We start from the raw sequence: 20,948 nt of genomic DNA on the forward strand, positions 1-20,948 counted from the left end.
CTGCTCTTTCACAGCTGTCCACAACTCACAAGTAGAGATGAGCGTTGTTCTACTCGAACTGTTCGCCAATCTCAAATTCGAGCTGTTTTGGGCGGTGTTCGAGCCGTTCGGCGAACACGAACAATTTGAGAAAAATTCGGCTGTTCGAGGTTATGTTCGATAACTGTTCGTGCACCAAAATCATAACTGGATTTTTTCTCAGTAATGATGAAAATTAATGTTAATACGCAGTTTGAGTGTACAGCGGGGTGGGGGGAGGGGCAGGGGATGGATCTCTGCAGGAACAATGAAGATCTCCATTTTTTTTTTCTCTTTCCCGCATTTACAGTGGGGTGGTGCAATCTGTCAGCCTATCAGCAGCGCACACACGGAGCGAAGTGCTTTTTTTCACACAAGCAAGGGCATGTGTCATTGGCAGTGTATGTCACATGTCCTTGCCCTATAAGACCAAGCCATTTTCCCCGTCGCCACCATTTTCTCACTGCTGCAGCTGCGTGTTAGACAGCACCGCTGTTGCTGTGTGCGCTATACCTTGTTAATTTCAAGCCAATTTTCGCACAAATCTACAGATAGCTTGGGAGTAGGGAATAGTTGTGATTGCAGTCCTTTTAAGGACTAGGTTACAGCATTTCCTATGACTTTTATCAGGCAGGTCTGTGCTCTTAAATAGATAGGTTGTGGGAGTAAAGACTAATTGTAATTAGAGTCCTTTTCAGGACTAGGTTACATCAGTTCCTATCAGTTTTTGCCAGGCAGGTCTGTGCCAGTGCTGTGCAAGTTTTTTTCACAGCATTTGGCTGAATCTAGCAAAGCTAATCCTTTTTGGCCTATTGCAGAGTGTGTTAGTCAGTGGAGTAGCCTATCTGTGTTGCAAGATATACCACCTGTGTATAGAATACCAATTTTTTTACTGCACCTAGTGAAGTAAAATCTTTTGGGCATAGCATCATTCTATTAGTCCATCTATACTGACCTCCATCAGGTTGCAAATTGAATATAATTTTTTTCTGCATCTAGCTCTGAAAAAATATTGGGCTTCTAGCTGTGTGTGGGACTTGTTGTATTAGTCCATCTATACTGACCTCCATCAGGTTGCAAACTGAATATATTTTTTTCTGCATCTACCTCTGAAAAAATATTGGGCTTCTAGCTGTGTGTGGGACTTGTTCTATTAATCCATCTATACAGACCTCCATCAGGTTGCAAACTGAATATATTTTTTTCTGGATCTACCTCTGAAAAAATATTGGGCTTCTAGCTGTGTGTGGGACTTGTTGTATTAGTCCATCTATACTGACCTCCATCAGGTTGCAAATTAAAAATAATTTTTATCTGCATCTACAGTACCTCTGAAAAAATATTTGGGCTTCTAGCTGTGTGTGGGACTTGTTCTATTAGTCCATCTATACTGACCTCCATCAGGTTGCAAATTGAATATAATTTTTATCTGCATCTAGCTCTGAAAAAATATTTGGCCTTCTAGCAGTGTGTGGGACTTTCTCTATTAGTCCATCTATACTGACCTCCATCAGGTTGCAAATTAAAAATAATTTTTATCTGCATCTACCTCTGAAAAAATATTTGGGCTTCTAGCTGTGTATGGGACTTGTTCTATTAATCCATCTATACAGACCTCCATCAGGTTGCAAACTGAATATATTTTTTTCTGCATCTACCTCTGAAAAAATATTGGGCTTCTAGCTGTGTGTGGGACTTGTTGTATTAGTCCATCTATACTGACCTCCATCAGGTTGCAAACTGAATATATTTTTTTCTGCATCTACCTCTGAAAAAATATTGGGCTTCTAGCTGTGTGTGGGACTTGTTCTATTAATCCATCTATACAGACCTCCATCAGGTTGCAAACTGAATATATTTTTTTCTGCATCTACCTCTGAAAAAATATGTGGCCTTCTAGCAGTGTGTGGGACTTTCTCTATTAGTCCATCTATACTGACCTCCATCAGGTTGCAAACTGAATATAATTTTTTTCTGCATCTAGCTCTGAAAAAATATTTGGCCTTCTAGCAGTGTGTGGGACTTTCTCTATTAGTCCATCTATACTGACCTCCATCAGGTTGCAAATTCAAAATAATTTTTTGTCTGCATCTAGCTCTGAAAAAATATTGGGCTTGTAGCTGTGTGTGGGACTTGTTCTATTAATCCATCTATACTGACCTCCATCAGGTTGCAAATTAAAAATAATTTTTATCTGCATCTACAGTACCTCTGAAAAAATATTTGGGCTTCTAGCTGTGTGTGGGACTTGTTGTATTAGTCCATCTATACTGACCTCCATCAGGTTGCAAACTGAATATATTTTTTTCTGCATCTACCTCTGAAAAAATATTGGGCTTCTAGCTGTGTGTGGGACTTGTTCTATTAATCCATCTATACAGACCTCCATCAGGTTGCAAACTGAATATATTTTTTTCTGCATCTACCTCTGAAAAAATATGTGGCCTTCTAGCAGTGTGTGGGACTTTCTCTATTAGTCCATCTATACTGACCTCCATCAGGTTGCAAATTCAAAATAATTTTTTGTCTGCATCTAGCTCTGAAAAAATATTGGGCTTCTAGCTGTGTGTGGGACTTGTTGTATTAGTCCATCTATACTGACCTCCATCAGGTTGCAAACTGAATATATTTTTTTCTGCATCTACCTCTGAAAAAATATTGGGCTTCTAGCTGTGTGTGGGACTTGTTCTATTAATCCATCTATACAGACCTCCATCAGGTTGCAAACTGAATATATTTTTTTCTGCATCTACCTCTGAAAAAATATTGGGCTTCTAGCTGTGTGTGGGACTTGTTCTATTAATCCATCTATACAGACCTCCATCAGGTTGCAAACTGAATATATTTTTTTCTGCATCTACCTCTGAAAAAATATTGGGCTTCTAGCTGTGTGTGGGACTTGTTGTATTAGTCCATCTATACTGACCTCCATCAGGTTGCAAACTGAATATATTTTTTTCTGCATCTACCTCTGAAAAAATATTGGGCTTCTAGCTGTGTGTGGGACTTGTTCTATTAATCCATCTATACAGACCTCCATCAGGTTGCAAACTGAATATATTTTTTTCTGCATCTACCTCTGAAAAAATATGTGGCCTTCTAGCAGTGTGTGGGACTTTCTCTATTAGTCCATCTATACTGACCTCCATCAGGTTGCAAATTCAAAATAATTTTTTTCTGCATCTAGCTCTGAAAAAATATTGGGCTTCTAGCTGTGTGTGGGACTTGTTGTATTAGTCCATCTATACTGACCTCCATCAGGTTGCAAACTGAATATATTTTTTTCTGCATCTACCTCTGAAAAAATATTGGGCTTCTAGCTGTGTGTGGGACTTGTTCTATTAATCCATCTATACAGACCTCCATCAGGTTGCAAACTGAATATATTTTTTTCTGCATCTACCTCTGAAAAAATATTGGGCTTCTAGCTGTGTGTGGGACTTGTTGTATTAGTCCATCTATACTGACCTCCATCAGGTTGCAAACTGAATATATTTTTTTCTGCATCTACCTCTGAAAAAATATGTGGCCTTCTAGCAGTGTGTGGGACTTTCTCTATTAGTCCATCTATACTGACCTCCATCAGGTTGCAAATTCAAAATAATTTTTTGTCTGCATCTAGCTCTGAAAAAATATTGGGCTTCTAGCTGTGTGTGGGACTTGTTGTATTAGTCCATCTATACTGACCTCCATCAGGTTGCAAACTGAATATATTTTTTTCTGCATCTACCTCTGAAAAAATATTGGGCTTCTAGCTGTGTGTGGGACTTGTTCTATTAATCCATCTATACAGACCTCCATCAGGTTGCAAACTGAATATATTTTTTTCTGCATCTACCTCTGAAAAAATATTGGGCTTCTAGCTGTGTGTGGGACTTGTTCTATTAATCCATCTATACAGACCTCCATCAGGTTGCAAACTGAATATATTTTTTTCTGCATCTACCTCTGAAAAAATATTGGGCTTCTAGCTGTGTGTGGGACTTGTTGTATTAGTCCATCTATACTGACCTCCATCAGGTTGCAAACTGAATATATTTTTTTCTGCATCTACCTCTGAAAAAATATTGGGCTTCTAGCTGTGTGTGGGACTTGTTCTATTAATCCATCTATACAGACCTCCATCAGGTTGCAAACTGAATATATTTTTTTCTGCATCTACCTCTGAAAAAATATGTGGCCTTCTAGCAGTGTGTGGGACTTTCTCTATTAGTCCATCTATACTGACCTCCATCAGGTTGCAAATTCAAAATAATTTTTTGTCTGCATCTAGCTCTGAAAAAATATTGGGCTTCTAGCTGTGTGTGGGACTTGTTGTATTAGTCCATCTATACTGACCTCCATCAGGTTGCAAACTGAATATATTTTTTTCTGCATCTACCTCTGAAAAAATATTGGGCTTCTAGCTGTGTGTGGGACTTGTTCTATTAATCCATCTATACAGACCTCCATCAGGTTGCAAACTGAATATATTTTTTTCTGCATCTACCTCTGAAAAAATATTGGGCTTCTAGCTGTGTGTGGGACTTGTTGTATTAGTCCATCTATACTGACCTCCATCAGGTTGCAAACTGAATATATTTTTTTCTGCATCTACCTCTGAAAAAATATTGGGCCTTCTAGCAGTGTGTGGGACTTTCTCTATTAGTCCATCTATACTGACCTCCATCAGGTTGCAAATTCAAAATAATTTTTGTCTGCATCTAGCTCTGAAAAAATATTGGGCTTCTAGCTGTGTGTGGGACTTGTTGTATTAGTCCATCTATACTGACCTCCATCAGGTTGCAAATTAAAAATAATTTTTATCTGCATATACAGTACCTCTGAAAAAATATTTGGGCTTCTAGCTGTGTGTGGGACTTGTTCTATTAGTCCATCTATACTGACCTCCATCAGGTTGCAAATTGAATATAATTTTTATCTGCATCTAGCTCTGAAAAAATATTTGGCCTTCTAGCAGTGTGTGGGACTTTCTCTATTAGTCCATCTATACTGTCCTCCATCAGGTTGCAAATTAAAAATCATTTTTATCTGCATCTACCTCTGAAAAAATATTTGGGCTTCTAGCTGTGTGTGGGACTTGTTCTATTAATCCATCTATACAGACCTCCATCAGGTTGCAAACTGAATATATTTTTTTCTGCATCTACCTCTGAAAAAATATTGGGCTTCTAGCTGTGTGTGGGACTTGTTGAACTAGTCCATCTATACCAGGGGTCTCAAACTCGGCTGGGTATATGGGCCGCACATGGAAAAAATTTGAATTTGGGGGGCCGCATTCTTTGTTCAATGTGACATTTTTAGTGATACCATTTATTTTGTATACACCTTTTGAACATTTTTGCCGTGTTTATTTTTTTATGGCTTGGGTCGTTATGGATGTGGCGATAATAAACGTGCACTTTTTTGTGTTTACTTTAGTTTACATATAAAACATCATTTTTAGTGCCCAATATTTTTTCATGCTTTATTTTATTTTTTATACAATTTTATTTCCCCCAATTGGCCACATACAGTAATATTGTCTTACAATTAGCATCATATAGTAATAATGGAAAACATCTTGTAGTAATGTTCCCCATCCAAGTCCCCATCTTGTACTAATGTGCCTCATCCAGGTCCCCATCCTGTGGCTATGTGCCCCATCCAGGTCCCCATCCTGTGGCTATGTGCCCCATCCAGGTCCCCATCTTTTGGCTATGTGCCCCATCCAGATCCCCATCTTGTGGCTATGTGCCCCATCCAGGTCCCCATCTTGTGGCTCTGTGCCCCATCCAGGTCCCCTCTTGTGGCTCTGTGCCCCATCCAGGTCCCCTCTTGTGGCTCTGTGCCCCATCCAGGTCCCCTCTTGTGGCTATGTGCCCCATCCAGGTCCCCATCCTGTGGCTATGTGCCCCATCCAGGTCCCCTCTTGTGGCTGTGCCCCATCCAGGTCCCCTCTTGTGGCTATGTGCCCCCTGTGTTGTTCTTCACACACATAAAATAGAAAAAAAAAAAGATGATTCTCACCTGTCCTCCGTTCCCTCGGCGGCCTTCCTGCAGATGTGGCCCGCAGGCACCACAGAGTCCGACCCCTTGACGATCCCGACCTGGTCCAGGAGGAGCCGCCGACAGCAGCGCTGAATTGCCGCACAGAGACTGTTTCCCAGCACTGCATTTCCAATGTCAGCCGCCGGCCAATCAGAGGCCAGCAGCTGACATCTGCATATGGCAATGACGTCATACTCGCTGCGCCGACACGCAGATATCAGCTGCTGGCCTCTGATTGGCCAGTGGCTGGCATTGGAAATGCAGTGCTGGGAAACAGTCTCTGTGTGGCAATTCAGCGCTGCTGTCGGCGGCTCCTCCTGGACCAGGTCGGGATCGTCAAGGGGTCTGTGCCTGCGGGCCGCATAAAGCAGCCTCAGGGGCCGCATGCGGCCCGCGGGCCACGTGTTTGAGACCCCTGATCTATACTGACCTCCATCAGGTTGCAAACTGAATATATTTTTTTCTGCATCTACCTCTGAAAAAATATTGGGCTTCTAGCTGTGTGTGGGACTTGTTTTATTAATCCATCTATACAGACCTCCATCAGGTTGCAAACTGAATATATTTTTTTCTGCATCTACCTCTGAAAAATATGTGGCCTTCTAGCAGTGTGTGGGACTTTCTCTATTAGTCCATCTATACTGACCTCCATCAGGTTGCAAATTCAAAATAATTTTTTGTCTGCATCTAGCTCTGAAAAAATATTGGGCTTCTAGCTGTGTGTGGGACTTGTTGTATTAGTCCATCTATACTGACTTCCATCAGGTTGCAAACTGAATATATTTTTTTCTGCATCTACCTCTGAAAAAATATTGGGCTTCTAGCTGTGTGTGGGACTTGTTCTATTAATCCATATATACAGACCTCCATCAGGTTGCAAACTGAATATATTTTTTTCTGCATCTACCTCTGAAAAAATATTGGGCTTCTAGCTGTGTGTGGGACTTGTTCTATTAATCCATCTATACAGACCTCCATCAGGTTGCAAACTGAATATATTTTTTTCTGCATCTACCTCTGAAAAAATATTGGGCTTCTAGCTGTGTGTGGGACTTGTTCTATTAATCCATCTATACAGACCTCCATCAGGTTGCAAACTGAATATATTTTTTTCTGCATCTACCTCTGAAAAAATATTGGGCTTCTAGCTGTGTGTGGGACTTGTTCTATTAATCCATCTATACAGACCTCCATCAGGTTGCAAACTGAATATATTTTTTTCTGCATCTACCTCTGAAAAAATATTGGGCTTCTAGCTGTGTGTGGGACTTGTTGTATTAGTTCATCTATACTGACCTCCATCAGGTTGCAAACTGAATATATTTTTTTCTGCATCTACCTCTGAAAAAATATTGGGCCTTCTAGCAGTGTGTGGGACTTTCTCTATTAGTCCATCTATACTGACCTCCATCAGGTTGCAAATTCAAAATAATTTTTTGTCTGCATCTAGCTCTGAAAAAATATTGGGCTTCTAGCTGTGTGTGGGACTTGTTGTATTAGTCCATCTATACTGACCTCCATCAGGTTGCAAATTAAAAATAATTTTTATCTGCATCTACAGTACCTCTGAAAAAATATTTGGGCTTCTAGCTGTGTGTGGGACTTGTTCTATTAGTCCATCTATACTGACCTCCATCAGGTTGCAAATTGAATATAATTTTTATCTGCATCTAGCTCTGAAAAAATATTTGGCCTTCTAGCAGTGTGTGGGACTTTCTCTATTAGTCCATCTATACTGACCTCCATCAGGTTGCAAATTCAAAATAATTTTTTGTCTGCATCTAGCTCTGAAAAAATATTGGGCTTCTAGCTGTGTGTGGGACTTGTTGTATTAGTCCATCTATACTGACCTCCATCAGGTTGCAAATTAAAAATAATTTTTATCTGCATCTACCTCTGAAAAAATATTTGGGCTTCTAGCAGTGTGTGGGACTCATTGTATTAGGCCATCTATACCAAGCTCCACCAGCTTTGAAATTAATAATAATTTTTAGCTGCATCTAGCCCTGAAAATAATTTTTCCCAATAGTGGTAGCAATAGAAATATGGGGCGCGCGCCTGGCTAACAAAAATATACGCTTCATAACACAAAACACCAGCCTAGCGCACTGCATTAATAAGATGGCATCATCGTCTCTCCCAATGCTAGGCCTACTACGCAGGCTAGTATTCCTGTGCCTAAAACACAATGTATGGGTCCGCGCTAGCCACTATGCTGAGGGGTATAAAGCTGCTGCTAACGCTTTATAACAATTCAATTGGCAGATTTTCACAGAGCTCTTCCACAACGCCCACCCATCGGGCAACAGTTGCCCACCCTCCCTATGGGATCTAGTGGCGAATAGTTGATGCCATTAATCAGAGCGTCAGTTGCCCCGTCAACGTGGCAAGCATACGGTAAGGCATGGGAAGAGTGGACACGACTAGTAGCAGGCAGACGGGTTGACCAATGTGAACAAGCCAGATCACAAGTCACCATAGAATTTCTCCACCAGCTAATGATGAGGGGCATATCAGGGGCGTCAGCGCAGCGGTGTCTGACCGGAGTAGCATTTCACTTCCAACTACTGAATTGGGGAGATGTGACAAAGATTCATCATCAGACAATCCATAAAAGGGTGGAAAAGGGGTCAGCCAAGTCAGAAATGTAGACGTCCCGTCCCGTGTCACTAAAACTGATTTCTCACATCTTATCCCTAACACCATTAACATGACACTCACAATTTGAAGCAACACTAATGTCTACTGCATTTGTGATCGCCTTCTTCGGGGCGCTATGTATAAGCGAATTAGTCCCTCAATCCAAAATTACCACCAGTGGACGCTTATTACACCAGGAAGTAGTCATAGCCAATAATGCAATACGTGTACGCATACACCAATCGAAAACGGTTCCAGCGGGCAGGGGTACTTGGGTACTTCTACAACCCACAAACGGTACACTGAGTCGGGTAACAATAGTAAAAACATATCTAACCATCAGATCACAAAGTAATTTCTTCGTATCACACATTGATGGAACGCCATTATCAAGATACTTGTTCCAAGCTATATTTAATAAATGCATAACATCGGCAGGGAACCACCCCAAAGATTACGGGACACACTCATTCCGCATAGGTGCGGCCACGGAAGCAGCAAGAGCAGGACTGTCAGAAACGGAAGTTCAGAGGATAGGGAGATGGCGATCCAGGTGTTTGGCGAGATACATAAGACCAGACTTGTTATCCTAACGTGGTTTGTTTCTTTTACAGGTGACGCTAAGCCAACAGTGTGAGTGATAGGCCACTCGTATATATATTGGGCACAAAAAAGGGCGAAAGTCCGCCCAGGCGGGAGGAAATTAGAGTTTCATAACACATATTTCAACTGGAGAGGTATTAGAGGCCTGCTATGGCCACAGGTACTAATGGAGGTAAGCAAGGTAGGGAGAGAGGCAAGAGGTCCGGTCATCTTAGTTATACAGGCCGGGGGAAACAACCTAGGTCATCACAAGAGCGCATAACTAATGGCAATAATGAAACTAGACACTGAGCGCTTCAGAGAATTTTTCACAAAATTAGCTATAGTATGGTCAGAGATTGTGCCGATAGCGGTATGGCAAGGTGCGCGAGACATCACGGCCTTCGAATGGACAAGGCGGGTAATAAATATTCGGATGGCAAAATTTAGAAGAGACAGAGGCGGTGTAGTGATACGACACAGACAACTGGAAGGAGATAAAGCAGGCCTCATACGGCCCGACGGTGTTCACTTAATAGATATTGGACTGGACATATTCCTGTCAGGACTCCAGGACGGAGTGGAACAAGCGTTAAGAGTGATGGGTGGGGATCAGAGTCCTGCATACGAGTACGCTGGATCCTCCGTGGCCTGGAAATAGAAAGGACATGTTGGAGAGTTACACTTGTTGGCCAACTTGCCGGAGTGGGGACCCAGGGCATGCTGCAACAAGCTGAATTATTTTAGAAATAAAATGCCTTTCTAATGGAATGAGTATAAAGAGTTAATAAAGCTGTGACCGATCCTCACCCATCCAGTTGTAAGAGTTACATTATTGGGTTGTCCATGAAAGGGGGGCGGTAGGGGGGCTGAGCATCTGGGTTTGGTTGGGGGTCCCCACAGTCTGCCTAGGCTAGATTAATTTAAAAATTCTTATTAGATACACAGGCGGTGCAGCTTGCTTCGCAGCTGGGCTACTACGCCCAAAGTATTGCCTAGGCTAGATGCAGTTAAAAATTCTACGCTGACTAGCAGACACTGAAGATTTGGAGCAGACCTCTGAGTAAACAGCTCTTCAGACTCAACCATCTGTGTTACCCCAAGCCATAGTGTATGTAGTTTCTTACAGTTAAAAGGGGGGGGTGCGACCCATCCCACCTGGAATTGACGATGCCAACGTCACGTAAGACACAGCAAGGGGACTCCCAAAATTGTGGCACAGACACCACTTAACCCTAGAACGCATACCTGTGGCCTTGCAGGCCCGCCCAGTTAATTGTTTTCTATTTTCTGCAAGATTGCTTTAGTTAGAATTTTGAAACTCTAGGTATTCTTCATGTATATAGTTGTTTGTTATTTGAGTTTGAGTTATTCCATGTTATTTGCACACGGGCCTAAAGGGCCCCAGGTATGTGAAAGTGTAGATTTTTATGGTCATGCGTTCTAGGGTTAAGTGGCATCAATTGCCCCACTGTTGCTTAAAACGGTTGGTGAGGTGATTTTACCAAATCCCCAAGCTTTTAGTCTCCCAAGGATGACACAGGGGTAGAAATGTCCTTGCAAATCCATGATTTGATCATCTTTATGAACGTGAGTCTGTCTACATTCTCAGTGGACAGCCGCGTGCGCTTATCTGTCAGCACACCACCAGCAGCGCTGAACACACGTTCAGAGAGAACGCTGGCTGCATGGCATGACAAGATCTCCAAGGCGTGAGTGGCGAGCTCCGGCGATTTTTCAAGATTGGAATACCAAAATGAGCAAGGGTCCAGTGACACAGTCATGGCTTCGATGTTCACTTGGAGATTCTCCTGTACCATCCTCTCTAGGCATTGACTATGTGTCAGACTTCTTGTCTCCTGTGGCCTTGCAAAGGATGGTCTAAAAAAGTGGTGAAACGATTCCACAAAATTGCTGTTACCAGCAGATACTGTGTTACTGTTACTGTTTGAGTGATGAAGACTCGACAGTCCCACCGTTGGCAAGTTAGAACTGTGAGATTCACTACGTGCACCACTGGTGTTTTGTGGAAAAGCACATGTAAGATTCTGCAACAGATACTCCTGCATTCGTCAATACCTTTTTATGGCAGGAATTATTTCGGCAAATATACTTTTGCACCGGGGATCTAAGAGTGTGGCAACCCAGTAGTCGGGATTACTTCGAATTCTGACAATCCGGGGGTCATGTTGCAGGTAGTGCAGCAAGAAGGCACTCATGTGTCTTGCGCATCCAGAAGGACCAAGTCCTTGTTGTGTTGGTAGCGAGGTAAGAATCATGCTTCCTTCCTCTGCCCTCTCCCTCCAACCTCGCACAACAGAAATGTGATCAAGGTCTCCCTCATCTGATGAGTCTTCCATGCCCATTGCCAGTTCGTCCTCCACTTCTTCCTCGGCTCCTGCACCTTCCTCAACAGTTTGGCTGCTACCATGCGCCCTGGTTAATCCCTCTCCCCCACCCTCCCATGCCTGCCGCCTTGGTGCTGCCAACCGTCTGGACCTTGGAGATGTTATCCCTTCCGCATACGACTCCTCCTCTACTTCCTCCACCTCCTCTTGTCCCACCACCTGACTCCGAATTCTGTTTAACATGTGCTCCAGCATGTAAATCACCGTAATAGTCATGCTGATAATGGCATCGTCAGCACTAAACATCTTCGTAGCCATTTCAAGACTGTGCAGAAGGGTGCATAGGTCCCTGATCTGAGACCACTCCTCCAGCGTGATTTGCCCCACCTCTGGATCTCGTTGGCCCAGGCTATACGTCAGAACGTATTGCACCAGGGCTTGTCGGTGCTGCCACAGTCGCTGCAACATGTGCAGAGTTGAATTCCACCGTGTCGGCACATCGCATTTCAGCCGGTGAACTGGCAGGCCCAACGACTTCTGTAGAGATGTAAGTCGTTGAACTGCGGGATGCGAACTGCGGAAGTGAGCACACAGCGACCGTGCACTCTGCAGAAGGCCATCTAGTCCGGGATAGTGGGCTAAAAATTGCTGGACAACCAGGTTCAACACGTGAGCCATACAAGGCACGTGTGTGACATTGCCCCGGCGAAGTGCCGCACCCAGGTTTGCAGCATTGTCCCACATGGCCTTCCCTGGTTGCAGGTCCAGTGGAGACAACCTTTCATGAAACTGGGTCTCCAGAGCTGACCAAAACTCCTCAGCTGTGTGACTCACATTTCCCAGACATTTCAAAGTAAACACTGATGCGTTGAGCCCTGCTGCCAGCATAGTAAGGAGGTGTGCAGGATTCCTTCTGCGCAGTTAGAAAGCAGGTGGCATTACCAGACAGGCTTTGGGTGCAGGTGGAGGACCGAGAGGAGGTTGAGGAGGCAGAAGCAGTGGAGGAAGTTCGAGATAAAGAGGATTAACACACAACTCGTGGGGACGGTAAGACTTGGACAGCAGCCCCTTGTCCTGCTGTCACCATAGTTACCCAGTGCCCAGTCAGCGACATGTAACGCCCCTGTCCATGCCTTCTCGTCCAAGTGTCTGTGGTGAAGTGCACCCTGTCACACACAGAGTTTCTCAAAGAAGCGGTGATGTTGTGTGCGACATGCTAGTGGAGCGCAGGCACACCTTTCTTTGAGAAGTAGTGCCGACTGGGCATCTGGTACTGGGGCACTGTGACGGACATAAGGTCTTGAAAATCCTCTGTGTCCTCCAGGTGGAAAGGCAGCATTTCTGTAGCCAACAGCTTGCAGATGGTGAAATTCAACCTCTTAGCTTTCTCATGGCTAGGAGGAAATGGTCTTTTACTTTTCCACATCTGAGGGACCGAGGGCTGGCTGTTGTGCTTAGACAGTGTTGAGTAGGGTGTCCCCGGCAACTGCCGGTCTGTGAGGAAGATGCAGGCGGACATGTTAGGTTGCCTTGATCCAAAGGTGGTGCTCTCGATGTCGGAGAGCGCTCAACACTAGCAGGTGTTTCCACTTCCCAATGAACTAACGACCTGCCAATCACACTGGCTGTTGCGGGTAAAGAGATGGCAGGTCTGCGTCCAAAAACATGTGTGACTGCTGTCCCCCCAGTCACAGAGGATGAAGAGGCTGCGGATGCACAAGATGGGGCAGACGGTGGTTGGCCCAGCCGGCTAGGCCGCATTGTAGCACAGTGAGCTTCCCACTGCAACTTATGCTTCATATCCATGTGACGGTACATGCATGAAGTACTCAAACTATGTATTTTTTGGCCTCTACTTAGCTTTTGCTGACAAATATTACAGATAACACGAGTTGGGTCATCCTTATCGATCTGAATAAATGCCCAGGCTTTGCAAGGCTTAGAGCCCATGTGACCTGAAGAGCCACTACGACTTGTGGTCAGAGGCAGAGTTGTGGTTGAGGATGCAGTTGTTGACGTGCTTCCAGTACTCCGTCTCTGTTCAGGAAGGCGCAACCTAACCTCGTCGTCAATAGCATCTGTGATGCCCCACTGCGCTTGGTATCACAGATCCTACAAGAGTGCATTGATGGAATCCTCCACAAGAGGCCCCCATAAACATTCACACATCTCCACCTTCCACCTCAGACCAGCAGAGGGAGCCCGTTAGGGATATAAATAGGGAAGGTGGAGCTAGGCAGTTCAGTTCCTCTGAAGAGTTCCTGCAGTAGAGAAGCCTAAGAGAGGTCAGTCTGCAGTGGAGCTCAGTCTAGTCTAGAGAACACAGTTAATAGTTCAGCAGTGGAGCACGAGGCTCCTGCTTGCTAGATTCAGGGAGCCCAGATAGAGCTTAAGGTGTGCCGGTGCCGTAAGATCAGTGAAGCGCGGCAAGCTGCCGTTAGTGTGTATAGCCTAGTGAGGGCCCGAGTAGGCCGAAGGCGAGTGGCGAGTTAGTACATAAGGGGCAGAGGAGCTTAACCAGCTCACCCCGAAGCATTTACCGGACACAGGATCCGAGCTTACCGGTATCTCTATGACCCAGTAAGGCATAACCGGAATCCCTGGAGAACTACAAGTCCCAGGATCGCTAAGGTGCTGATATGTAACAGAGCCAGGAGACGCTTAGGCCCCGCATACTGGGAGCGTGAACTCCAAGAGAAGGCCCTACCACAAGGTCAGCCAGCGCAGGACAGAGACAAAGTTAGGCCTAGCTCCAGGCAGGTCAGAAACTTACTACGCAGAGGCAAGAAACAGGAGGCCCTACACCCGCTCATTGGGGAGGATCCTGATATGCACCCTTCACCCTACAGTGCTCCGGGATGTGCCTGAATTTCCACCAGTAAAAGGTACTGAAGTGACAACCGTGTCCGTTCCCGTTCTTGCTCTGACCCAGCTGGGTCTCGCCTGTCCTGCATTCCCCCTGCATATGCTGCCCTGAGACCTAGCTCCACCTGTGGGGAGCTATACCATCGAGCTGCCTTATCACCGGCCTCAGTGGACTGCTGCAGCGCTGGTGCTTGTCACCAGATACCACAGGTGGCGTCATGAACTCTTATAAAATTAACAATTATCCACCCTTTTAAAGAGAGACCCCAGGGTACGGGCCAGGGAGTCGACCACCGCGACATCCCCAAGGCCAGGCAAATGCCCGGGTACCGAGTCATCCCCATCCCCAGGGCTAGTCACATCCTCCTCCACCTCCTCTGCTGACCTCATCGACTGTCTGACTGTGGGTTGACAGTAAGTGGGATCTCCAACCTCGTCATCATCACCCTGTGTGTTATCACACCCGTCGCCCTCAGAGCCAACCTCTTCCTGCCCTGACCGAAAAGTCAAGTTGTCGCTCCAATCAGGTATTTGAGTCTCATCATCGTCTTCATCATTGTCTCCACCAACAGGAGTTACAGTTTGGGAACAAGGGTCTACATTATGCTCAGAACCTTCTTCATCTGGTCCTGGATCCAACTTATAAAGATTCTGGGCATCGGATCAGATCATTTCCTCATCTGGATTAACAGAAGCTCTGGAGCAGACCTCCGTTTCCCAGGCTATAGTATGAGTAAACAGCTGGGCAGACTCAGCCATCTGTGTTACCCCATACTCAGACGGGCAGCTGGAGACTTGGGAGCTGTGAGGAAGCAAGTGCGATTGGGGTGACACCTCTGAGGACTGGAGTATTTGTGATGTTGAAATTGAGGTGATGGAGAGCCCACTTGAAGGAGCACTTGATATCCGTTGAAGCACCTGTTGTTTTTGTGCCTCATCTAGAATTTGTAGCGATGGGCGTGTCCGTAAGAATGGGATCGTATCACATTGTCCACGAAAAGAAGTCGACATCTTAGTTTGGCTGGAAGATGGTCTTTCTTCTGCAGATGTTACTCCCCCCCCACCGTGGGGGGCCTCGACCCACCGGCGGACAGGCACCAGTATTGGGATAGGGGGGCTGGCCGTCAGGGTCCACCGCGGCTCTTGCACAAACCCGGCGACACAGAGGTGGCACAGGCAGGAACGGACTGGCCGTGTCGGCTTCTCACTTTTTGGATTTTAGAAGGGCATGACATGCCTATATCTGTGTCTCCCCCTCCTTTTACTCCTCCACCTCTTTTCTTTTCGCATGACTATATGTACTTGTCACTTTTCCATGTGTTAGTTGTGTCTTCTGAGCAGTTTGTCAGCTTTTGGACACCTTTGAAGGTGTTTTCTATGTGTTTCTATGTGTTTTTGTTTGCCTGCCATTGGTTTTAACGGTGTTCGAAGGTGTTCGACGAACAGTTCGACGAACAGTTCGGCGAACAGTTCGGCGAACACACGGGTGTTCGACGAACCGAATCGAACTCGAACACTACGGGGGTGGCTCAACACTACTCACAAGCAGTGTGAGGTTTCTCACCTAAGCTTATGAGTTTCAGCACAGCCTGTTGCCGCTTGGCGGAGGCAGTACAACAGTGCTTCCAGCTTCTAACTGATGTGGTGATATCTGAGATGGAGGCTGAACATGAGGAGGAGGAGGAGGATGATGCGCAGGAGCTGTACACTGTGGGGGCAACTCTGACTGACATAGGGCCCGCAATCCTCGGTGTGGGGAGGATGTGTTCCGTCCCAAGGTCCGACTGGGTCCCGGCTTCCACTGTTTACCCAGTGTGCTGGCAGGGAGATGTACCGTCCCTGGCCACAAGCACTTGTCCACGTGTCCGTTGTCAGGTGGACTCTCCCAGTAACTGCGCTGTTGAGGGCACGGCAGATGTTTTGGGACACGTGCTTGTGTAGTGCGGGGATGGCACACCGGGCAAAATAGTGTCGGCTGGGGACCGAGTACTGAGGGACAGCCACCGCCATAAGGTTGCGGAAGGATTCCGTCTCCACCAGCCTAAAAGGCAGCATTTCCAACGCAAGCAGTCGTGAAATGTGAAAATTTAGGACTGTAGCCTGTGGGGCGTTAGCTGCGAATTTCCGCTTTCGTTCAAAGGTCTGGGATATGGACAATTGAACGCTGCGGTGGGGCGTGGACATGGACGTTGATGCTGTTTCTTGAGAAACTGCCATAACAAGTGAAGACTGAGAGGAGAGGGCATCTTTGCATGCAGTATGGACAGGGGATTGCCTTGCACACACAACAGGGGGTTCTATTGCACGCACAACAGTGGAAGAAGCAGTGGTGACACTCACTGACACTGGTCGTGGACCCTGGGGTTCGCCCCACAAAGTCGGGTGCTTAGCTGCCATGTGCCTGATCATGCTGGTGGTGGTCAAGCTGGTAGTTTTGTAACCCCTGCTGATGCTGGCATAGCAGGTGGTACAAATGGCCTTTTTGGGGTTATCAGTCTTTAAAAAAATTCCAGACTCTGGAAGACCTACAGGTTGTACTGGCAACGTCCCTCGTGTTGGTGTTACGCGGAATTGTTGCCCGCCTTCTGTGTGCGGCCACCACACTGCTTCTTCCTGCCTGGTGGGGTACTCTTCTTCCCTCACCCTGTGTGCTGCTGGCCTCGCTCTGCATGTCCTCCTGCCATGTTGGGTCAGTTACTAGATCATCCACCACCTCCTCCTCTTCCACTTGCGCATCACGATCCTCCTCCTCACTTCCTGGCAATTGTGTCTCGTCATCGTCCACCTCTTGTGACAAATTGCCAGCGTCGACTTCCTGTGGCGGTGGCTGTTCAAATATTTGGGCATCGCTACATGAGATCTCCTCTTCCACCACTTCAAGCGGAGCAGACGAGGGGCACAAATCTGGAAATGGACCAGTGAACAGCTCTTCAGAGTGTCCAAGTGTGGGATCAGTTGCTGTCTGACGACACTAGGCATGGTGGGAGGAAGGAGCATCAGGGTGAGGAGGAGTATGCGGTTGAGACTCACGGCTACTAAGAGTTGACCGTGTGGAAGACAGACCGGAGGTGGTGGTGCCCAGGTAACGTAACTGGAAGTATTTTCTGCTATTAAATTAATAACCTGTTCACACTGATCAGTTCGCAATACTTGTGTTGTTCTGTGCTTCCCTAGTAATTCGGTCAAGAAGTGGGAGTGAGAAAATGTGTCTGTTGGTTGTGGCACATTTTCACCTTGGCCACGGCCCCGTCCTCTGTACGCACCATCACCAGAACGTCCACTTCCACGTCCCTTCCCACGCACCTTGCCCATTGTTAAGGAAGTAAAATAGCTTACACTCGCACTATCAATGGAAAAGGGGTAATAAAAAGTAGATTAGAACCGTGGAAGAGGAAAACCACAGTTCTATTTCTCTGGCCTACACCCGACTCTTTTAAACAATCTGAATAATCAGGGAGAAACTATTACTGTTTTTCTTGACGGAAAAAATACCAAAAGCTGAATAATAGAGATTTTTTACCGTGGAATGGCAAAACCACAGTTATTGTTTACTGGGGTATACCAGAAAATTTTAAAAAGATATACAGTACAGACCAAAAGTTTGGACACACCTTCTCATCTTCTCAGTTAAAGATTTTTCTGTATTTTCATGACTATGAAAATTGTACATTCACACTGAAGGCATCAAAACTATGAATTAACACATGTGGAATTATATACTTAACAAAAAAGTGTGAAACAACTGAAAATATGTCTTATATTCTAGGTTCTTCAAAGTAGCCACCATTTGCTTTGATGACTGCTTTGCACACTCTTGGCATTCTCTTGATGAGCTTCAAGAGGTAGTCACCGGAAATGGTCTTCCAACAATCTTGAAGGAGTTCCCAGAGATGGTTAGCACTTGTTGGCACTTTTGCCTTCACTCTGCGGTCCAGCTCACCCCAAACCATCTTGACTGGGTTCAGGTCTGGTGACTGTGGAGGCCAGGTCATCTGGCGTAGCACCTCATCACTCTCCTTCTTGGTCAAATAGCCCTTACACAGCCTGGAGGTGTGTTTGGGGTCATTGTCCTGTTGAAAAATAAATGATGGTCCAACTAAACGCAAACTGGATGGAATAGCATGCCGCTCAAGATGCTGTGGTAGCCATGCTGGTTCAGTATGCCTTCAATTTTGAATAAATCCCCAACAGTGTCACCAGCAAAGCACCCCCACATCATCACACCTCCTCCATGCTTCACGGTGGGAACCAGGCATGTAGAGTCCATCCGTTCACCTTTTCTGCATCGCACAAAGACACGGTGGTTGGAACCAAAGATCTCAAATTTGGACAGATTTCCAATGGTCTAATGTCCACTCCTTGTGTTCTTTAGCCCAATCAAGTCTCTTCTGCTTGTTGCCTGTCCTTAGCAGTGGCTTCCTAGCAGCTATTTTACCATGAAGGCTGATGCACAAAGTCTCCTCTTAACAGCTGTTGTAGAGATGTGTCTGCTGCTAGAACTCTGTGTGGCATTGACCTGGTCTCTAATCTGAGCTGCTGTTAACCTGCGATTTCTGAGGCTGGTGACTCGGAAAAACTTATCCTCAGAAGTAGAGGTGACTCTTGGTCTTCCTTTCCTGGGGTGGTCCTCATGTGAGCCAGTTTCTTTGTAGCGCTTGATGGTTTTTGCAACTGCACTTGGGGACACTTTCAAAGTTTTCCCAATTTGTCAGTGACACCTCTTTAGCAGAGGTATCAGTCTGACTCTAATACACAGCACCGGCACTGCAGGGGGAAGAGAAAGTGTGCCGCTGTGAATGCAAATTAGCTAAGCAGTGCACTGCCATGCTAGGGTAGGAAGGACCTTCCATTTCTTGCCAGTGCCGGTCAGCAGGAGGGCCCACCGGAGGATTCAGCGATTTCTCGGTGGGCCTGTCCAAGCCTGATCACGCTCATTAGAGAAGCCAAGTCTCGCTGTGCTCACACTTTCATGTAGCTCGCTAGTGTGTCTAAGGAGATGAGTGTCTCACCTGTGGCTGCCACCCCAAGCCGCACTACACTTGACATAGTCTGCAGGGTCGAGTCTTGCATCTGAGAAGGCCATGCAGTGCAAAAAAGACTTGAGGGACAAGAAAGATGGTGACAGCACTGCAGTCTAAGATGGCACTGAAAAAGGACTGCAAGATTGCGGTGAGTGTAAAAGGGTGCAAAGCAGTGTCCAGCCCTTCTACAAAGTGAAGAGGCTGGAAAGATAATGAGCGCAAATAGGACTTTACCTGATTACAAACAGTGCAAATAAATTAAAATCTTGCACTCAAATTAGCAAGTTTCTATGCTATCCTGATGAAGAAGTTGGATAAAACTTCAAAACGTGTTGATTTTAATCTTTAACAGACAAGTAAAAAAGTAAAAATTCCTTTATTGGAATTCCTTTGGATTTGATGTGACTTTTCCAAGTGGTCAGCCAGCAACACAGTAAAAACTGTTTTTACTCCATATTGCATCAGCCCTTCTACAGGTAGGCCTACAGAGAGGAGTGCCATAACCAAAAGCGGCAGGCCACAGAGGGAAGTGACTGTCATCACAAAGTGAGGTGGAAAGAAAAGATCCACCCGGTAAGCCTGAGGAAACGGGCGGGAACAATCAAGAAATGGAATGGAGAGTCAGTGTGAGAACAGCAGTGTGAGATAAAGGCAGGGTGGCAATCCATACTGGCACGGAGCGAGGTGACCAAGGAGATAGGTGGCCGAGTACGGTTGTGCCAGCTTATGGTGATGGTGAGCAAGGAGATGAGGTCAGGCGGCTTGGCTGATAAAGTTACCCAGTTGAAAAATCAAAATCTGTTCGAGAAGCCTGTATGGATGGTTCATTTCTCCGTAAAAAGAGACATAAGCATAGTAGGACACCCATCAACTGTTATGGGTAATGGTAGACTTTTTTCCTTGGATGTGTAATGCAACTGTGTGTATGACACTGAATTCACAATGAAAAAGAGTTGACTTTGCCCCCTTCAAGGATGACCTTGTTTGTAGTAAATAGTGTTACATGTAGTAATGAATACTTCTATTTGGCTGTAAATTAATTTTGGAGTGACAACAAGCTGCATTAGTTAATCTGTGGCAAGTGGGTTTCAAAATACCCTATTGCATCACATTCTGTTTTTATGTTATGTTCCAACAGGATTAGTGCACAGAGTGCTTATGTGTCTAGTCCTGCCATAAAAATCAGCAATATTCACAGTAGCATGTAGGACAGTGTTTACAACTATTTGCTTTCTTTATCTTTACATGTATTCTGTTAAGTACAGCATATACACATTTTTAATGACTCTGCTAGGACTTCTGGAGTAGCCTAAATGCATATCAAACTAAATATCTCAATTGCTGCTTTATCATAGTTGATACAATGAATTATGATAGTTGGCATTCTCTTCTGGATCATTTGCAGTTTTAGCAAATAGACCTGAGGTGATCTGTTTACCACTAG

Source organism: Phyllobates terribilis, unplaced genomic scaffold (genome assembly GCF_046119375.1).
Source record: "Phyllobates terribilis strain yellow unplaced genomic scaffold, ASM4611937v1 Scaffold_11__3_contigs__length_659146591, whole genome shotgun sequence".
Classification (NCBI taxonomy): Eukaryota; Metazoa; Chordata; class Amphibia; order Anura; family Dendrobatidae; genus Phyllobates; species Phyllobates terribilis.